General features: G+C 36.8%; 1 protein-coding gene across 2 annotated transcripts in view; it reads right to left on the bottom strand.

Annotated features, from left to right (window-relative positions):
• The window catches only part of PLS1 (plastin 1), a 103,377-nt gene that overhangs the window by 59,721 nt on the left and 28,148 nt on the right, over window positions 1-15,508 (bottom strand). The window contains exon 1 of one of the 2 annotated variants that reach the window (XM_025449014.3): window positions 13,059-13,234. The exons of the other annotated variant lie outside the window; for it this stretch is intronic. The gene's annotated coding sequence lies outside the window, so the exon portion shown is untranslated. Of the gene's footprint in view, window positions 1-13,058; window positions 13,235-15,508 lie in introns of those variants that run through there. 2 annotated transcript variants of the gene reach the window in all.

Here is a 15,508-nt window from a genome sequence, read left to right as displayed (position 1 = left end):
AGTCTTCCACTATCTGGGTATTAATAATAGAAACTATGCTGTTATAGAAAAGTGAAGATATTTTATATACACCTAAATTTTGAGGCCTGAGAGTTCATCCTTGCTACAGAGGTTTTAAAAATCACCCATTGGACAAAGCAGAAAAAGAATATCCCATGGGGGAAAAAATCCAGTCTCTTCAACAAATGATGTTAGGAAAAATGGACAGCAACATGCAAAACAAGGAAATGGACCACTTTTTTATACCATTCGCAAAAATAAATTCCAAATGGATTAAAGGCCTAAATAGGAGGACCAGGAGGCCTAAAATCATAAAAATCCTAGAAGAGAGCACAGGCAGTTAGTAGTAAGTTCTCCAACATTGGCCACACCAACATTTTTCTAGATATGTCCCCTTAGCAAGGAAAATAAAAGCAAAAATACACTATTGGGAGTACATTAAAATAAAAAGCTTCTGCACAGCAAAGTAAAGAATCAACAAAACTAAAAGACAACCTAGTAGAAGAAATTTAGATAAGTTAGAGAAGACATTTGCAAATAACATAACCAATACAAGGTTAGTATCTGAAATATATAAAGAACTGATAGAACTCAACACCCAAAAACCACATACTTCAATCAAAAAATGGGCAGAAGACACGAACAGACATTTCTCCAAAGAAGGTAACCAGATGGGCCAACACACACGTGAAAAGATGCTCAACATCACTCATCATCAGGGAAATGCAAATCAAAACTACCTCATACCTATCAGAATGGCTAAAGTCAAAAACACAAGAAAAAAAGCAAGTGTTTGCAAGGATGTGGAGAAAAACATTTCATTCCTACACTGTTGGTAGGAATGAAAATTGTGTAAAACAGTATGGAGTTTCCTCAAAAAGTTGTAGAACTACTCTACAATCCAGTAATCACACTACTGGGTATTTACTCCCAAAATTCAAAAACACAAATTCAAAGGGATACATGCACCCCTATGTTTATAGCAGCATTATCTACAATAGCCAAACTATGGAAGTAACCCAAGGACCCACTGATAGATGAATGGATAAAGGAGATGTGCCATATATGCGTATGTGTGTGTGTAACGAAATATTATTCAGCCATAAAGAATAATGAAACTTTGCCTTTTGCAATGACATGGGTGGAGGCAGAGAATATAATGCTAAGCAAAATAAGTCAGAGAAAGACAAATACAATGTGATTTCACTCATATGCGGAATTCAAGAAAACAAATGAGAAAAAAAGATAAAAACAAACTAAGAAATAGACTCAACACATGAGAAAAAAAAAGATAAGAACAAACTAAGAAATAGACTCTTAACTATACACAACAAAGTGATGGTTACCAGAGGAGAGGTGGGTGGGGTGATGGGTGAAATAGGTGATAAGAATGAAGGTGTGCACTTGTGAGGAGCACTGGATAATGTATGAACTGTTGAATCACTATACCATACATCTGAAACTAATACTGTATGTTACCCAGAATTAAATTTGTTTCAATGTTTTTAAATTTAAAAAAATCTAATACAAGACATCATTATATTCTAAAATGAGCCGCAAAGATACAGATGGTATGGCTGGATTTTAACACATATACTAAACTCCATACCTAGGCAGTCTTTTTAAAGCAGGTATGTTTCTGCCAGCCTGAAATATCACTATTGCCCCTATGTTCCAAAGACAGTACTCACAGACCAGATAAGTGGGCCCTGGGTTGTTGAAGATGCCAACCCCTTCAAGCCAGCATTTCTGCCCTAACAGGACAGCAGCCCCAGACTTCCTGCACCCTCTTGCCTTCAGCTAAGCTATAAAACCTGACAAAATCCAAGATGCAATGCTAGGTTTCCATCTCACCAGCCACGCAATCTTGGGTACCTGACCTCTCTGGATCTTGTAATACTGTAAGTAATAATATCTACACCTCAGAGGGTCGTCAGGATCCGATGGAAGAGCATACATGAAAAGCCAGACATTCCTTTATTGGATCTTCCAGGAGGTTGTATGCTTTAAACTACTTTTGTAATTATAGAATAAATAGTTGTATTCTCTTTTTAAAAAATTTCAGAATCTCATGCAAAGTGAGCAGACAGGGAGGAAGACTGGGGGAAAGTGGTAGCTTGGCCCCCATACTCACACTTGTACACTAATTGTCCCTGATCATCTCTGATGAGGCTGGCCAGCCTCTCTGGGAGCCGTAACAGTGGGAAAGGGAGATGAGGGGAAAAAATGGAGAAAGATAAAGTTTGCATTTAAAGCAGCTCCATGTTTTATAAATGTAGAGATGTTTATTCTATAGGGTTTTGTTTTTTTTGTAATTTCTTTGGTTTTGGCATCAGAATCATTTTGCCCTCATCGATGAGTTGGGAAGTATGCCCTCCTACTTGTCTGAAGAAGTCTGTATAGAATTGGTATTATTAAAAAAGAGAGAGAGAGAGAGAGAATTGGTATTATTTGTTCCTTACATTTTTCCTATATTTTATTTTTCCTGTCTTCAACCTAGGTCTAGAGTTTTCTTCACAAGAATGTTTTTAATACAAAGTCAATTTCTTTAATAAATATGGGGCATATAGATATAGATAGCTGTAGAGTCTACAGTGATGTCACTTTTCTCATTCCTTATTTTGATATGCATTTTTTTCTAATCAGTCTGCCTAGATGTTTTATTGATCAGTTTTATTGATCATCTTAAAAACTAGCTCTTGGTTCCATTGATTTATCTCTATTGCCTTTCTGTTTTCAATCCTGTTGATATTTACTCTGATCATTATTATTTTCTTCACTCTGCTTTTGTACTATTTTTGCTCCTCTTCTTCTAACTTCTTAAGGAGGAAAGTGAAGCCTTTCTTCTCTTCATACAGGGCTATTTAGTGCAATAAGTTCCTGTAAGTATCACTCTAAGTGGCATCCCACACATTTTGGCATGCTGTGTTTTCATTTCATTTCATTTCAATTTCATTTCATTTTCATTCAGTTCAAAATACATAATTCCCTTCTTAAGTTCTTCTTTCATTACTAGGTTTGGGTTTCTTCTAAGATTTTATTTATTTATTTGAGAGAGAGAGCACAGGCAGAGGGAAAGGCAGAAGGAGGAGAAGCAGCCGACTCCCCACTGAGCAGGGAGCCCTATGCAGGGCTAGATCCCAGGATGCCAGGATTGTGACCTGAGCCAAAAGCAGATGCTTAACTGACTGAGCTGCCCAGGTACCCCTCATCACTGGGTTATTAAATATATTACATAGTTTCCAAATATTTGTGGATTTCCCTAATTGGGTTTTTTATTTAATTCCATTATGATGAGAAAACATGCTTCATTTGATTTGCATTGAGACTTGTTTTATGGCCTAACATATGATCTAATTTGGTAAACACTGTGTGTACTTTAAAACAAAGTGCATTTTGCTGCTGTTAGGTGTCCTATAAATATCAAAAAGGTCAAGTTGAATGATAGTGTTAAGTCTTCTATGTCCTTGCTAAGTTTCTGTCTACTGCTTCTATTCACTTGAAATCTTGAACTATTATTGTGGATCTATTTCTTACTGTAGTTTTGCTTCATTTATTTTGAAGATCTGCTATTAAGTACATAAACTATGAATTGACTCCTTTATCATTATAAAATAACCTTCTTTATCCCTAGAAATAGTCTTTGCTCTGAAATCTACTTTGCCTGATATTAATTTAGCCAGAGTCCAGCTTTCTTTTGGCTTGCATTACCATGGTGTATCTTTTCCAATCCTGTTACTTTTAACCTAAGTTTTTGTTTTTTTAAAGATTTTATTTATTTATTCATGATAGTCACAGAGAGAGAGAGAGAGAGGCAGAGACATAGGCAGAGGGAGAAGCGGGCTCCATGCACTGGGATGCCCGACGTGGGATTGGATCCCGGGTCTCCAGGATCGCGCCCTGGGCCAAAGGCAGGCGCCAAACCGCTGCGCCACCCAGGGATCCCTTAACCTAAGTTTTTATATTTAAAGTCTATATGTAAAATGTTTTCTATTTCAGGACACCTGGGTGGCTCAGCTGTTGAGTGTCTGCCTTCAGCCCAGGGCATGATCCTGGAGACCGGGGATTGAGTCCCACATCAGGCTCCCTGCATGGAGCCTCCTTCTCCCTCTGCCTATGTCTCTGCCTCTCTCTCTCTCTCTCTCTCTCTCTCTCTCTGTGTGTGTGTGACTATCATAAATTTAAAAAAAAATTTAAAAATAAAATAAAATAAATAAAATCTTAAAAAGGAGAAGGTTTATATTTCTTCAAGGCAACACTTAGCTAGGTCTTGTGTTTTTACCCTATCTGAACTATCTCTGCTTTCTTAACTGGGATGTTTAGACCATTAACTTTTTAATTGATAATTGATATGGTTAGGTTTAAGTCTCTCATCTTGCTATCTATCCCATCTGTTCTTTGTTTCCTTCTCCCTCTTTTTCTATCTGCTGTGGGGTTACTATTATTTATAATTCTATTTTATCTCTTTTCTGCCTTACCTGTTTTATTTTAGTCGTTGCACTGGGGTTTATACTCATCACAGTTTATCTTCAAGTGATATGACACCATTCCATGTAGAGGATAAGGATGTTACAGTGGTATACTTCGATTTTCCCCCACTAGTTCTTTATGCTGTTTTTGTCATACATTTTACATATGTTATAAACCCCATACTACTTTTTATTATTTTACTTAAATAATTATCTTTCAAATATTCCTAAATAAGAAGAAAAAAATCTTACAGTTTACCTATGCAGTACCATTTCTGATGCCTTCCTTCCTTTGTATATAGATCTGTATTTCCATATGGTATCATTTTCTTTCTGCCTGAAGGTGTTCCTATAACATTTCTCGCAGTGGGCGTCTGCTGAGGATGAATTTTTCCACTTGTTATGTGTCTGAAAGGTCTTTATTTCATCTTTATTTTTGAAAGATATTTTTGTTAGGCATAGAATTCTAGGTTGACAGTTTTCAGTATTTTAATGATGTTCTTCCACTATCTTTTTGTTGTTGTTGTTCTTCCACTATCTTATGCACATTGTTTCCAACAAGAAATTTACATCATCTTCTTCCTCTGTATGTAATTATGTAAGTTGTCTTTTTTCTTTGGTTTCTTTTTAAGATTTTATCATTAGGACTGGCTTTAAGCAGTTTAATTACAATGTGCTATTTTTTTCTTAATCCCTTCCTTTTTTTAAAATTTAAATTCCATTAATTAACATATAATGTATAATTAGTTTCAGAGCCAGAGGTCAGTGTTCATCAGTCTTATATCATAACCAGTGCTCATTATATCACACGCCTTCCTTAATGTCCATCACCAGTTACCCCAACCCCCCACCACCTCCCCTCCAGTAACCCTTATTTTGTTTCCTATGATTAAGTCTCTTATGGTTTGACTCCCTCTCTAATTTCATCTTGTTTTATTTTTCCTCTCTTCTCCTATGATCCTTTGTTTTGTTTCTTCAATTCCACATATGAGTGAGAGTATATGATAACTATCTTTCTCTGATTGACTTATTTCATTTAAGCACAATACTAATTCCACCCACATTGTTGCAAATGGTTCTCTTTTATTTTTGATGGCTGAGTCAGCCACATATGTGTGTGTGTGTGTGTTTACACACATTCTTTATACAACATGCTTTGATGCAGTTTTCTTCCTGTATCTTTGCTTTAGTTAACTGAGCTTGTTGGATCTGTAGGGTTATTCTTTTCATCAAATTTGGAAAATTTTTAGCCTGACTTCTTCAAATATTTTTCTCTGTACCCCCTCCTCCTTAGGAACTCTAAGTACATGGATATTAGGTCATTTGAAGTCTCACAAATTACTGAAGATATTTTTCATTTTTTTTGTAATTTCTTTTCTCTGATTCATTTTGGATCGTTTCTACTGTTGTGTCTTCAAGATCACTATTTTCTACAATATCTAATCTGCCCTCAAACCATCCAATATATAATTCATCTGACAAGTTATAGTTTTTATCTGTAGAAGTTCAGTATAAATCTTTCAAAGTATTTTCAATGTCTCCACTTACCTGTTTTAAGCACATGGAATACAGCTGTAAGAATTGTTTTAATTCCATTATCTGGTAATTCTAATATCTGTGTCAGTTCTGGGTCATTTTTGGTTGACTGATTTTCTCCTACCATTATGGGTCATATCTTCTTGCTTTGCTCATGTATTTTAGGCTCAGCACAAAAATCTAAAACCACTGCAGTACTTAGGAGGTATCCTTCTGGACTATTTTAATTTATAAATACTCATGTATATTTATATACCTAAGAACCTGTATGTTTTTGAAATGGGGTTATGCCATAGATTTTAAATATTATTTTAATAGCCACATAAAATGGGAAAAGAGAATGAAAATAATGACCTAACATCTTAAACCATTTTGCTCTCCAGAGTGGTATATACCTGGAAGAGGTGAAGATATGCATAAACTTTTATATAAATATACCAAAAATAAAAGTAAAACCAGAGAATCCTTAGTAGTATCAAAAAATTGGAAACCACCTGAATTCCTTTATCAGGTGACTAGATAATTATAGCATATTAACTTGACAAAATACTACACAACAGTTGAAATGAAGTGGGTATTTGTTTTAACATGATTTAACATGTAGGTACTTGTTTTAACATGATTTAACATGTTTTACTCCTTACAGAAAATAAAGAGCTAATGCATAAAATAAATAGCAAATCACAACATTTCTTAAATCTGGTTAGAGAAAATGTGTGTATATTTCATTATTCTCACTATCCTTTTGCATGTTTCACTATCTTATAACTAAAAATATGAAAGAAAACTTACACAAAATAATATTAAATTGGGGCATATCCTACAATTATATATAGCAGTTCTTCTTTCCATCATGCATTTTACTTAACCATCCTCTTCATCTGGTTTTAAGAAAATACATCAAAAAACCTGTTTTTAAAGCAAATTACATAGCACTCCCCTAAGTTAACATTTCAATTTGTGAATATAGAGGAAAAGCTTAAGTGTGCCAGGCTTTGTTCTTTGGCTTAAATAAAGAGCACCTAGAATGAAAGGCTAAATGATGAATGGGGTTTAAAACAGACCAACCTAGACACAGGTATACACAAACTGAGAATTAATAATACAATTTTTAAGTTAATAATATTGACCAAATGAAGAGAATCTACTATGTACCAGGCACTTTATATAAATTATCTCTAATTCTGTTTTTTAAAGTAATCTCTACACCCAACATGGGGCTCAAATTCACAACCCTGAGATCAAGAGTTGCACACTCCTCTGACTGAGCCAGCCAGGCATCTCAAATTATCTCTAATTCTTAAAACAACCCCAGAAGTAGAGGTTTATCTATGTTTACTGATAAAGACATTCAAACTCAACAAGGTTAAGTAACTCACTCAATACCACTCCTCAGGTAGTAAGCACTAGAGTCATATAATTCAAACAACTGTGTAAAGGTCCATGTTCCCACTACTTCATATAAGGTTGGGCCCAGGAAAGTACCAGGATTTGCTACAGTGGAATTTAATCATTCTGCTTACAGAGTTAGACTGACACTCAACATTTGCAATCTTAGAAAAATCTTATTTAACTTCAGTATTTTAAATAACATTAATGTTTTATTTTTGTGTTTTCATGTCATTTTGTGTTTTCATGTCATTTTGTTTATTCAGTTAATATAAGTGCCTCAGAGCAAACACACCAACATTTCCTTCTTAAGCTAGTAATAATGGCCTATACTTTGTGAAAGAAAAAATAGATTTGCAACTGATTCTTCATGATGGTCTAAAACCAAAGACTAAAGAAGACCACCATGACATTGTAAGGAATAAGTGGCATTATCAAGAGAAAGAAGTCTTACATTAATGTGCTTATTTATTTATAATTTGTTTATTTATCGGAGAGAGAGTACAGGGTATATGGCAAGGGCAGAGAGAGAGGGAGAATCTCAAGCGGGGAGCCTGATATAGGGCTTGATTTCATAACCCTGAGATCATAACCTGAGCTCCAACCAAAAGACAGACACTTAACTGACTGCACCACCCAGGTGTCTCTGTGCTTTCTAAGTTACAAATCACTTTCACATATATTATCACATTTGACCAACATCAATCCATTAAGTAGAACTGAAAATAAGTTTCTATGTAACAGTATTATCTGTTTCCCTGTATTATTTTACTCTCATTTTATAACGAAATAGACTCCAAGAAGTCAACCTACATAGCCTAGGTCATCTGGTGCTGAGTATCAAAGCTCATACTGTTTTCAGTGTGCTTGAGTCCCAGCCCCGTGTCCCTTTTGAAAAGCCACACTGACTCTTGAATGTCCAAGAGCAATGAAGACATGAAATAGGATGTCAGGGAAACCAAGGAATCATCTTTCCACATGATATTTAAGGAAGAGATGTGAGCCTCTTTCAATGGATGTTGAAATTAGAAGACTTAGTATAGAGCTTTACAAAACAGTTCTATATGTGGTTCTTCGTACTTTTTAAATTCTAATTTAACCCCAAACTCTCCTTTTTTTCTAATAAGTAAAACAGTTACCGATTACATTCAATAAGAATTATCATTCATAAATAAGATAATGCCATGAGTATGTAATTAGTAGGAAATACAGCATGGCATTTTCAAGGTTATGGTATTTAGTATTGCTGAAAATACTGATTTGCATAGTAAGGTCACAAAATGTTACAGAGAACTAAAAACATACAAAAGTGACAGAAATCAGGATAGAAAGTTAACATAAATTTAGATGAATAGTTTATATTTAAAATGCCTAGATTTGGAGATCCCTGGGTGGCGCAGCGGTTTGGCGCCTGCCTTTGGCCCAGGGCGCGATCCTGGAGACCCGGGATCGAATCCCACATCGGGCTCCCGGTGCATGGAGCCTGCTTCTCCCTCTGCCTGTCTCTGCCTCTCTCTCTCTATCTCTCTCTCTCTCTCTCTCTCTCTCTGTGTGTGACTATCATAAATAAATAAAAAAAATTTTAAAAAAAGCAAAAACAGTAAAAGAAAAAATCTCTTTTAAATAAATAAATAAATAAATAAATAAATAAATAAATAAATAAATATAAAATGCCTAGATTTCCCCCATGGCATTTGTTCTTAATGGTCTTTTGATTTTTAGCCTTTTTTTGATCAAAAGCTATGGGCACTGTGTTCATAAAAATGTACACAGATCTAAATTTTGTATATGATTTCAGAGACTCTGTAGATGCACATCCAACCCTCAAGCCCATCCATGTACCTCCAAAAGGTCTACAGGCTCCAACTTAAGAACTACAACCCCAGCTTTTCCCAAAACATTCCCTTGGGAAGGAAATATTTTAGAATAATTTTTGGAGAACACGTTCTCAACAGCTTTCTTCAACATTTTCAGTGAAAAACAAGAAGTGAATCAGCAAGGCTTGCTGGTATAAAACTGAGCAATAAATAACTGCCTCATGAAAGGCAAACATGTATACATATAACCATGATTCACATCTACCAATAAAAGTACACAGAGGTGTATGGGAGGAAAAATAAGGAAGCAAAAGAGGTCTAAAGATTTTCCTGGGATGCCTGGGTGGCTCAGTGGTTGGGCGCCTGCCTTCAGCTCAGGTTGTGATCCTGGGATCCGGGATCGAGTCCCACATCAGGCTCCCTGCAAGGAGCCTGCTTCTCCCTCTGCCTGTGTCTCTGCCTCTCTCTCTCAGTCTGTGTCTCTCATGAAAAAATAAATAAATCTTTAAAAAAAAAGTTTCCTGAGGGGATAATGTTGAAGCTGCATGAGCCTTGAAGAGTAAGGAGACTTTGTAAGTTGTGCTTGGGTATGACATATATTTCTAAAATCTTGACTTAAAAAAGCATATCCTAATATGTCATCCATATTTCTGACTATTCCTTATATTTACTTCCAAGCAGTGACAGTTAGTTATTTATGAGAATGAGTTCATAGGCCTGTGCCTAAAAAAAGAAAAAAGATTTTAAAAAACTAAATGGGATAAAAATCCCAAATAAAAATAAACCTTAAAAGTCAAGCAGTCCTGGGGCACCTAGTGGCTCAGTCGGTTAGGTACCTGACTTCAGCTCAGGTCATGATCTTGGGGTCCTGGGGTCAGCCCCAGTATCAGGCTCCCCACTCTAGTAGGGAATCTGCTTTTTCCTCTTCTTCTGCCCCTTCCCCTTGTTCTAGTGTTGTCTAATGCATAAAAACTTTTAAAAAAAGGAGAAAAAAGCCATCTAGTCCAACCCTCTCTACTGATGAGAAAACTGAGGCCACACCCTTATCTCCTCAAAAGATACCAAGAACAAAGGTCTCCACCAGAGGGCAGGAAGTGAACGTTAGGAAGCAGGGCTAAGGAACAAAATTAGATTTACAAATATTTAACATACTTATTTTCACTAGCAACCTAGATTTACTCCTTATGATAGGGAATCCCGTGTCACTAACATTTCAAGAGAGGAGTGGATATTCCACAAACAAGAGCTGGACAGTGGGCCATCGCTCCTTTGACCACTTCCAATATTTCAACATCCTGAAATTTACGTATGCCTGAGTGGATTGACAAATTACGTATCTTAGCTGAGAGCAAGCCTTTCTTCACTGACTGGGAAAGTAGCTTTAAGAGATGCTTGCACAGAAACCAGGTACTGAAAATACGCTAATCATACAAGCCTACAAAAATAGAAGAGCAGTCACACCTCCACTCCTCCTGAGTCTTCACCAGCTACATTAGCAAAGAAAACAGAGGCAAACGTGACCACAGGTCGGACAAATGATCCAAAATTATCAAGACTACATAAAATAACAGTTTTACACAGTCACTAACAATGAACAATGCCCTGTGTGTATATTGTACCATGAGATAATAGTTATTATAAATATATTCTTTTTTTTATATAAATATATTCTTTGGAAGTGGTGTATACACAAAACATTTTCATGGATGGGAGAAGAACAATGAAAAAAGCCTGCAGGCCACTGGTCCAAGGACAAAGAGTTCAATGTCCAGCGTCTACTGGAATAGGTAAAGGGAGAACTCTTCCCACCATTTGCTGCTTCTGGTTTAATGACAGCATCTCTTCTATCCTATACGACTGAGAACTGGGTTGGAAACATTTGGAAGGAAAGAAACAGAAGGGATCCTAAAAAGTCTCAATTCTATGCAAGGAGACTGTCAGAAAAGGCCAGGAAATGTTTATAATTCTTAAAGCAATTCAGGCCCAGATACAATGAGCGCTAGAGATTAAAATCAGCACTTCGAGAAAACAGGCAGCCAAGCACTCAGTGGACTCTATTCAGGAGTTCACGATGCTCGCTTGCAGTGCAGACCTAGCCCCAAGTGCCACTCCATTCTCCATAGGATCCTCCTCCTGGGATCCTTACCAATAGGGCCTTTTACAGCACAGAATGTAAGTGAGCGTGAACTTGGACTTTTTTAGTGGCGAGATAAGGCCACGCCATTAGTAACATTTGTAGCTATGCAAAGTAACATAATAAGGGTAATCAAATATCATGCTTTGGGTGGTAAGCTGATCTAAACTAAGGATCATAAAGGAATGTTATCCCCCCTCCTCTGCAAGAACACAATTGAGCATTTGGCCAGTTCATTATGAAAGGACTAGCACAAGGGCACAGCTTTTGTTGGACTCCAGGCATAATACGGGAAAGGGAATTATGGCTCCTTAGAAAGCCATAAAGAGTTTCTTAGGAACTATGTGAAATTTGTCCATGGCACTCACTCTCCGGAGTTCACTGATCATGCTGCGTTTGTTTCTCTCAAAAGAGCCACAGAATAACTCTATTCTATGATGCATACAAATAAACTTAAATGGCTGACTGCCCCACAAAGCTGAGCAGGTAAGTCTTACTAGGAGGTTTGAGAGCTCAGGTCACTGCACAAAGGAAACATACTTAACTTTTTAGAAGCTGGGCCCTTTTAAGAAAGCTCCAGAGTCTTTAATTCTTTGGCACCAGGAGCTGTGCAAACTGCCAGCAGTATCAGTATCCAACTTTCCTCGACATGCATCATTCAAGACCTTCTCAGCTTTACAGGGGCTGGGAACTGCTCATTTTCTGTTTTACTAAGAAAAGAGCTCAAGTGAGGCTGCCACAGCTTCCAAGGTAAAGATCTATAGCTCTCCAGCCAATTTCAGAAACCACTAAAAATGCTCACAGTGAAAGGCAACATGCTTATCTGTACACTATATAAGGAAATTTCCTGAAAGCCTTCAGCCTCTTCCCAAATTCAGTGAAACAGTGTGTGGGGTGGGGAAGCTTTTAAGCAAGAGCACTATCTCCAAGTACATTCTGGTACTTAAAAAAGCAGAAGAGGAAAAATGATGATAAAGAATTTATTTCAATTAAGATATTTTCTTCAGACTCCAGATGGTTGGATATTGTCTTAACATGTCCCAGTACTGGTAACATCTTCTATTATCATTTGTTTTATGTATCCGTGAAATTAAAAGTGTTACTTATCCATGATTAAACCACAGATTGGAAGATGTTCCTAAGAATTTATATACATTTCTAAAAGAAAAATTCAATCAAAAATTATGAACTGAACTTTTCAATCCAATCCTGAGTAAACCAAAACAGCCCCTTCTTACCTAACAAGTATTGCTTAAGGAAGAAATAGTTTTCAAAACAGAGAATCAAAAGAGAATCAAGAACTATGTGACCTCACACCATGGTTACCATTTGCATTGATTATGCAAAGCCACCTAGACTCCCAAAGTAAGAATGCACTAAAACAAAATGAAACATGAGAGGGATTATCTCAATTAAACATAATTTATTTTAAAAAATTTAAAAAATAAACATATTTTATTTTATTTAAGATTTTATTAGAGACACAGAGAGAGAGAGAAGAGAGGCAGAGACACAGGCAGAGGGAGAGGCAGGCTCTCCACACGGAGCCTGATGCAGGGACTCCATCCCAGAACGCCTGGATCACAACCTGAGCCAAAGACAGATGCTCCAGCACTGAGGCACCCAGGTGCCCCAACAAACATATTTTTAAAAAGCAGTTCCAATATCTGAGGCCAGATGATTGCTATTAAGATAAGGGAACATTTTGCATACCTGCTTCGGTTGGTCTTATCACGCGATTTGGAGGTCCCAGGAAACAACTCAGAAAATTTAAAATTCAGTCTAAGATATGTTTATCCTCAGTTAATCCTCTGCCAAAGTCAGTGTCTGACCAAAGAAAATAAGCAGGGCCAAACTGAAGTTTTCTGCCTACCACTAAGGTTTAAATCTCCCAAGAACCTGGTCTAAAGTAGAAAGGCCAATCTGCAACACGGGTGTGGTCTGGAACTATAAAAAAATCAAGAGGCAAATATGTAGATGATACCACCATATGTTTATGACTAAGGCTTAAAATATATTAGGGTTTTCACTTTACTCTTTAGATTCCATTCAGGCAGGTCTTCTTCCTATGGAATGCAGCTGCCCCATGAAGTCTGATGTTCTTTTTATACACATTTCCTTTGCCACTTTAAATTTTGAAATGGCAACTTTGTTTTCACCATGTGAAAGCTCATTAAGCAATTAAGTATATGCGGACATTCCCAGAAATAAGTAGGAAATTGCACTGAACTTAAAATAAAACAAACTCTAATTCCTACTCAATATTTTTATAGTCCCTGAACTAATTTCAAAGAAATGTACAAAATTACCTTTGAATAGTAACTGGAAACATTACATAGAAGTAGAGAGTGTTAACACTAAAAGTATCTCAAAGGTTGTAGTCCAATTCTACTTTCTAAGTGTGGCAAGAAAAGGTTCACTTATAAAATCCATAATCCATTTTCACTCAACAGTTAATTCTCTGAAGAGGAAGTATAAAACACACTTTATGATACCTCCATAGAAGTGAAGAATGGCTGTTATAAAACTGTTTCGCAAAGTGAAAGAAAAAGTGAAGGGTTTGTATGGTATCAGCCAGTTTAGAAGAAAAAAAAAGTACATACCATATGATTGCATTTATATCAAATTCTAGAAAATGCAAACTAATATATGGAGATAGGAATCATCTGAATGGCTGCCTGGAATGGGAGTGGAAAGAGGGAGAGACTGTAAAGGGACATGAAGAAACTTTGGGGGGAGGGTAATGAAAATATTCTGCATCTTGATCGTGGTGATGATTCTGTGAGTGCATACATCTAATCAAAACATACCAAACTGTCTGCTCTAAATGAGTGAACTCTATTATACTTGAGTTCTATGCCAACGATTGTTAAAAATACACTGATATATATTTAAAAGGCACTTGTATTGAGGAAGGCTTATACTTGCTCTATATGGCCACACGATGGCAAAACGAGGATCATTAGGCCAAAATACCAGAACATTTCTGCATCCATACAAGGAAATATATACTGTCCCAGTGGGCCAGAGCCAACCTGGGATGGGATACTAAAGCTCTCTCCATTGGGCATGCTCCAAAACAGGCTCAAAGTATATTTTGGGGGTACAATGTTGTCTTTAGGGATTCCTATGTAGAAAGTTGTATGAAGTATAACCACTAATGATTCTTGTAACAAAAATTACATTATTTCAGCCAACAGACACATTAAAAACAAATGCTCAATATCACTTGGCATCAGGGAAATACGAATCAAAACCACAATGAGATACCACCTCACACCCATTGGAATGGCCAAAATAAACAAGTCAGGAAACAACAGATGACATAAGGATGTGGTGGAAAGGAATGAAAACTGATGCAGCCACTCTGGAAGACAGTATGGAGGTTTCTCAAAAAGTTGAAAATAGGGATCCCTGGGTGGCGCAGCGGTTTGGCACCTGCCTTTGGCCCAGGGCGCGATCCTGGAGGAGACCCGGGATCGAATCCCACATCGGGCTCCCGGTGCGTGGAGCCTGCTTCTCCCTCTGCCTGTGTCTCTGCCTCTCTCTCTCTCTCTCTGTGTGTGACTATCATAAATAAATAAAAATTTTTTAAAAATTATTTAAAAAAAAAAAAGTTGAAAATAAAGCTACCCTATGACCCAGCGATTGAACTACTGGGTATTTACCCCAAAGATACAAATGTAGTGATGATCTAAAGGGGCACCTGCACCCCAATGTTTATAGCAGCAATATCCACAATAGGGGGCTAGGGTAACTGGGCGATGGGCATTAAGGAGGGCATGTGATGCAATGAGCACTGGGTGTTATCTAAGACTGATGAAATACTGACCTCTACCACTGAAACTAATAATTTTTATATATTAATTGAATGTAAATTTTTAAATTTAGGGTGGACCGTTTACAGATGCTTGTGACCCTGCTGATGTGTGAAATCCTGCTAACTTCTTGACTAAAACAGGGATTTGCTGTGTCTGATTGTCCCCCGAAGACTTCAAGTTCACAGGAAGAGTCAATTATCTGCCCAATGAATCCTTTTTTAGGGGGCAGAGGAGCATGTAAGAAATATTTTATGATACAAATAGAATTGGTTTTCAACTCTTTTAATAGATTTTTAATAAGACTTCTTCAGGTTGGCTAAGTCATTTCTGTGTCTATTTGCT

This window comes from Canis lupus, chromosome 23 (genome assembly GCF_003254725.2).
Source record: "Canis lupus dingo isolate Sandy chromosome 23, ASM325472v2, whole genome shotgun sequence".
NCBI lineage: Eukaryota > Metazoa > Chordata > Mammalia > Carnivora > Canidae > Canis > Canis lupus.
The sequence above is the reverse complement of the archived record's forward strand: the minus strand, read 5'-3'. Positions and strand labels throughout refer to the sequence as shown.